Genomic DNA, 6,061 nt, shown 5'->3' on the forward strand with positions numbered 1-6,061 from the left:
ATTGCAGAAATATGTGCTACAATTAAAAACCCTGCCTTAGAATTAAGATCCAGAGATTCTACATTTGTTCAAACTGATGTTCAGGTTACAACTGACTATGGCATAAATCAAAATGTACCAGAAGGGGATTATATGGAAATAGAAGAGGAATCTATTTCATCTGACAACCCTTTCTTCAGCAACTTAGAGAACCAGAAGAAGCAGAGACCAAGATTTCTAACTACAAAGCAATTATGTTGCAAGAACAGAAAAAGACGTTTACTGCAGAGGAAGGGATTTACATTTTCTCAAAGACTACTACAAGCAACAAGAATGGATTTATTGATTGAAAGGGAAAAAAGATGTTTACTCCAGAGGAAGGGACTCATATTTTTTCAAAGATTATTACAAGCAATAAGAATGGATTTATTGGTTGAAAGGGAAGCGCTTTTATGGAAGCCTGTGTGGCATAGAAAGAAACCTAGAATTAGACTTAAAAAGAAATTCAAAAATGTTTAAAGGAGTAAAAGGCAATGCTGATTTTATGGATTGTTTTAAGGATAATGATTTAAAGTTAGAAGTAAGAAAAATGCAATTATATACATGTGTGTTTAAATTAGAAGGGGTTTTTTTGAAATTCTATTAAGGATAAAAATATATAATCATATGCATACAGATATATATGTTCTGGAATTGAAAAAATGTTCGGTTATGGAAATGGAATTTTGAAATGCTTAAATTGATTAGGTGATTTTTGTGTATAATAATATGATCTGATAAGGTATGATAATTGGATGGAATTTGAAGTTTGTGTAATGAATTGAAAGGAATTAAGATTCAACATTATTTTTTCTCTCTCTTAATTGAGTTACAATTATATACATATGTGTTTAAATTACTTAGATTTTTTTTTCTTGTATGGAAATTTGTTTGAAAAAAAAGAACCTTGGCTTTATGGATTGTATTAAGGATAAAAAATATATAATCATATATATGTGTGTGTGTGTGTGTGTGTGTGTGTGTGTGTGTGTGTGTGTGTAGGTCTTTGGTTGTTCGGGTTTTCTCCCGCGTAAAATTGGAAGTGTCTTGGCGACGTTTCGACGAAGTCCCATTCGTCATCTTCAGGCTGGTGTTTTCAGCTTCGTGCTTCGAGCAGCAATGTGTGGTCTTAGCTGTTTCTTCCTTTTAACTGCCAGTGGGGGTATGAACTGATTGGGTGGGAGCTTGGCTGTGTTCTGATTGGGTGGAGGTGTGTTCTGATTGGTTAGGGGCTTGGCTGTGCTCTGATTGGCTGGGGGGTGGCTGTGCTCTGATTGGCTGGAGGGTTGGTGTGCTCTGATTGGCTGGGGGAGTGTTCTGTTTGGTTGTGCTCAGGTTAGTCTGAGTTTCAGGGGGGTTTAAGATTTTGGGCTGCCTTGCTATTTTTTGGCTTCGCGTTCGTGGTCGTGCCTCAACTTCATGGAGGTGTCAGTCTGCTTCATGTATGGATTGGAGGGGTTTAAAGTGGCTAATGATGCAGCTGTGGTCTGGCTTCTGGTTTGTGGTCGTGCCTCATCATCGGTGTGGCTTTGGGTTTGCTTTTTGCGTGGATGTGTGGTGGTGACATCCTGTGTGGTTTTTGTGAGTGTGGGTCTGGTATCATTTTTTGTGTTAGGGAGTCGTTTGTCAATAAGGGCGGGTTTCCAAATGGCTGGTAGGCGGGAGGTATCATCTCGCTTGTTCATGCTGTGTGGGCGTTTTCTATCTCGATGGCTTCTCTGATTATTCTGTTATTAAAATGTTCACTTTTGGCAATGGTTCTGGTATTTTTAAAGTCAATTTCATGTCCTGTGGCTTTAAGGTGTTGGACCAGGGAAGATGTTGGTTCCTCTTTTTTGACTGAGTTCTTATGCTCTTCAATGCGTGCACTTATTCTTCTGTTGGTTTGTCCGATGTATGTGTTGGGACAAGCAGTGCATGGGATTTCATATACTCCTTGATTTTCTAAATTTTATCTTTGGGGTTTCTAAGGATGGTGGATATTTTTCTGTTTGTGCAGAACGCTGTTTTGATGTTGTGTTTATGGAGGATCTTACTGATTCTGTCTGTGGTGCCTTTTATGTATGGGAGGAGGGCTTTGCCGTTTTCTTGTTCTTTGTCTTGGATTTTAGTGGGGGTTTCTTTTTGGATTAGGTTTGTAATCTTATTTCTATGGAATCCATTGGATGTTAGTACATTGGTGAGAGTGTGTAGTTCGGGTTTTAGGTGTTGTTCGTCAGCTAAGCGTTTTGTTCTGGAGATGAGTGTCTTGGCTACAGAGTTGATCTGTGCTGGGTGGTGGTGTGAGAGAGCGTGCAGATAGCGGTTTGTGTGTGTTTTCTTCTGGTAGATGGTGTGTCCTAGGGAGCCATTGGATTTCTTGTAGACTAAGACATCCAGGAAGGGAAGTTGGTTGTTGGCTTCTGTTTCCATGGTGAACTGTATTTTGGGGTGTAGGCTGTTGAGGTGTGTGAGGAAGTTGTCCAGTTTTTCTTTCCCATGTGGCCAGATTATGAAGGTGTCGTCTACGTATCTGAGCCAGAGTTTGGGTTTGTGATCCGATTTTTCTAGAGCTTGGGTTTCAAAGTGTTCCATGTAGAGGTTTGCAATGACAGGTGAGAGGGGTGATCCCATGGGTGCTCCTTCTGTTTGTTTGTATTTTTGTCCATTATAGATGAAGTATGTGTTGGATAGGCAGTGGTTGGTCAGATCTAAGATGTGTTTGGGGGGTTATATTTGTTTTGGATAGCTGTCAAGGCTTCTTTGATAGGCACTTGTGTGAAGAGGGATATGACATCGAAGCTCACTAGTAGGTCGCTGGGCTGTAAGTTTTGTTTCTTTATGATCTCTATAAACTGGAATGAGTTTTTTACGTGTGAGGTAATGGATTCTGCATAGGGCTGTAGTTGTTTGGCGAGAAATTTGGCTAGGTTTTGTAGAGGTGAGCCTATGGAGCTGACTATAGGTCTGAGTGGGGTTCCTTCTTTGTGTATCTTGGGGAGACCATAGAGTTTGGGCATCTGGATGATTTCTCTCTGGGAATGATTCTTTGCTGGATCTCTTCGCTAATGGGGGAGGCTTTTATCTTGGGTCTGGTGGTTTTTTCCAGGTAGGTGGTGGGATCTGTATTTAGGGGTTTGTATGTGGAGTCTTGGAGTAGGTTGGTTAATTTGGTTTGGTAGTCAGATGTGTTCATAACCACCGTGGCGTTGCCCTTGTCTGCTGGTATGATTATTATGCTGGTGTCTTCTTTCAGGTTACGTAGTGCTGTCTGTTCCTCTTTGGGTAAGTTGCTTTTGGGTGTCTTGCTGGTGCAGAGGATGTTGGTGATTTTGAGTCTGATTTTGTTAGCGTCATCGGGGTTGATTTTGGTCAGGCTGGTTTCAACTTCACATATAATGGTTTCAGTGGGGATTTGTTTGGGAGCGACTGCAAAGTTGAATCCTTTGGAAAGGACATTGGTTTCGGCTTTGGTGAGGATCCTATCTGAGATGTTATGCACTGTTTGTTTCATGTGTGGCTGTGAGGGAGGAGGGGTTTGTTTCTGGCGTTCTTGTAGTCTTCGCAGTTTGTTGGTGTGTGTATCTGTCTTGAGGGTGGTCTGTGTTTCGGCTCTCCAGACTGCGAGTTGTTTGGATTTGTCCCAAAGTGCGGGGTGGATCTTGTTGCTGAGTTTGAGGTGGAGTGTGAGGATATCTTTGTTAATTCGGTCTAGGAGGAATCTTTTTGTGTGAAGTTCATTTCTGATTAGGGCCAATTTCCTGTTCGTTTTCGGATCCGTTTGGTGGCTGCAGAGTTGGAGTGGAATTTCAGTTGAAACATGTGGGGATTAGATTTTGATCTCGGCAGTTACGTAGGAATGCGAGGTCACATAAAATGGCAGCTCTTTGGACTTCAAGTTTTTCATAGGTCCTGGTCAGATGGTGGATTTCCTCCCCGTAGAGGTTCGATATTTGTTTTCTGAGGTTTTCGCGGGTATTTGTATATAGGTCTTTGGTTGTTCGGGTTTTCTCCCGCGTAACATTGGAAGTGTCTTGGCAACGTTTCGACGAAGTCACATTCGTCATCTTCAGGCTGGTGTTTTTAGCTTCTTGCTTTGAGCAGGCAGTGTGTGGTTTTAGGCTGTTTCTTGTCCTTTTAACCTGCCAGTGAGGGTATATGAACTGATTGGATGGGGAGCTTGGCTTGTTCTGATTGGTGGAGGTGTGTTTCTGAATTGGAAGGGGCTTGGCTGTGCTCTGATTGGCTGGGGGAGTGTTCTGTTTGGTTTTGTGCTCAGGTTAGTCTGAGTTGGCAGAGGGGTTTACCTAAAACCCGAATTACACACTCTCACCAATGTACTAACATCCAATGGATTCCATAGAAATAAGATTACAAACCTAATCCAAAAAGAAACCCCCACCAAAATCCAAGACAAAAAACAAGAAAACGGCAAAGCCCGCCTCCCATACATAAAAGGCACCACAGACAGAATCAGTAAGATCCTTCATGAACACAACATCAAAACAGCATTCTGCACAAACAGAAAAATATCCACCATCCTTAGAAACCCCAAAGATAAAATTGAATTAGAAAATCAAGGAGTATACGAAATCCCATGCACCACTTGTCCCACCACATACATCGGACAAACCAACAGAAGAATAAGTGCACGCATTGAAGAACATAAGAACTCATTCAAAAAAGAGGAACCAACATCTTCCCTGGTCCAACACATTAAAGCCACAGGACATGAAATTGACTTTAAAAATACCAGAACCATTGCCAAAAGTGAACATTTTAATAACAGAATAATCAGAAAAGCCATCGAGATATAAAAACGCCCACACAGCATGAACAAGCGAGATGATACCTCCCGCCTACCAGCCATTTGGAAACCTGCCCTTATTGACAAACGACTCCCTAACACAAAAATCTAACCCCTCTGCAACTCAGACTAACCTGAGCACAACCAAACAGAACACTCCCCTAGCCAATCAGAGCACAGCCAAGCCCCTAACCATTCAGAACACACCTCCACCCAATCAGAACACAGCCAAGCTCCCACCCAATCAGTTCATAACCCCACTGGCAGTTAAAAGGAAGAAACAGCTAAGACCACACATTGCTGCTCAAAGCACGAAGCTGAAAACACCAGCCTGAAGATGACGAATGGGACTTCGTCGAAACGTCGCCAAGACACTTCCAATTTTACGCGGGAGAAAACCCGAACAACCAAAGACCTACATACAAATAACCGCGAAAACCTCAGAAAACAATATCGAACCTCTACGGGGAGGAAATCAGCCATCTGACCAGGACCTATAAAAACTTATAGTCGCGAAAGAGGCGTCCATTTTATGTGACAATCGGCATTCCTACGTAACTGCCGAGATCAAAATCTAATCCCCACATGTTTCCAACTGAAATTCCACTCCAACTCTGCAGCCACCAAACGGATCCGGAAAAGAACAGAATTGGCCCTAATCAGAAATGAACTTCACACAAAAAGATTCCTCCTAGACCGAATTAACAAAGATCTCCTCACCCTCCACCTCAAACTCAGCAACAAGATCCACCCCGCACTTTGGGACAAATCCAAACAACTTGCCGTCTGGAGAGCCGAAACACAGACCACCCTCAAGACAGATACACACACCAACAAACTCCGAAGAATACAAGAACGCCAGAAACAAACCCCTCCTCCCTCACAGCCACACATGAAACAAACAGTGCATAACATCTCGATAGGATCCTCACCAACGAACCAATGTCGCTTTCCAAAGGATTCAACTTTGGCAGTCGCTCCCCAACCACATCCCCACTGAAACCTTATAGTGGAGTTGAAACGAATCCTGTACCAAAATCAACCCCGATGACGCTAACAAAATCGACTCAAAATCACCAACATCGCTCTGCACCGCAATCCACCCAAAATCAACTACCGCCAAGAGAACATACAGCACTACGTAACCTGAAAGAAGTACACCAGCATAATATCCCTACCAGCAGACAAGGGCAACGCAATGGTGGTTATGAACACATATGAGAACCAAACCAAATTAACCAACCTACTCTAAGACTC

The sequence above is a fragment of the Crotalus tigris genome, unplaced genomic scaffold (assembly GCF_016545835.1).
Source record: "Crotalus tigris isolate CLP2741 ecotype Arizona unplaced genomic scaffold, ASM1654583v1 scf7180000023816.343384, whole genome shotgun sequence".
In the NCBI taxonomy this organism is placed as follows: domain Eukaryota; kingdom Metazoa; phylum Chordata; class Lepidosauria; order Squamata; family Viperidae; genus Crotalus; species Crotalus tigris.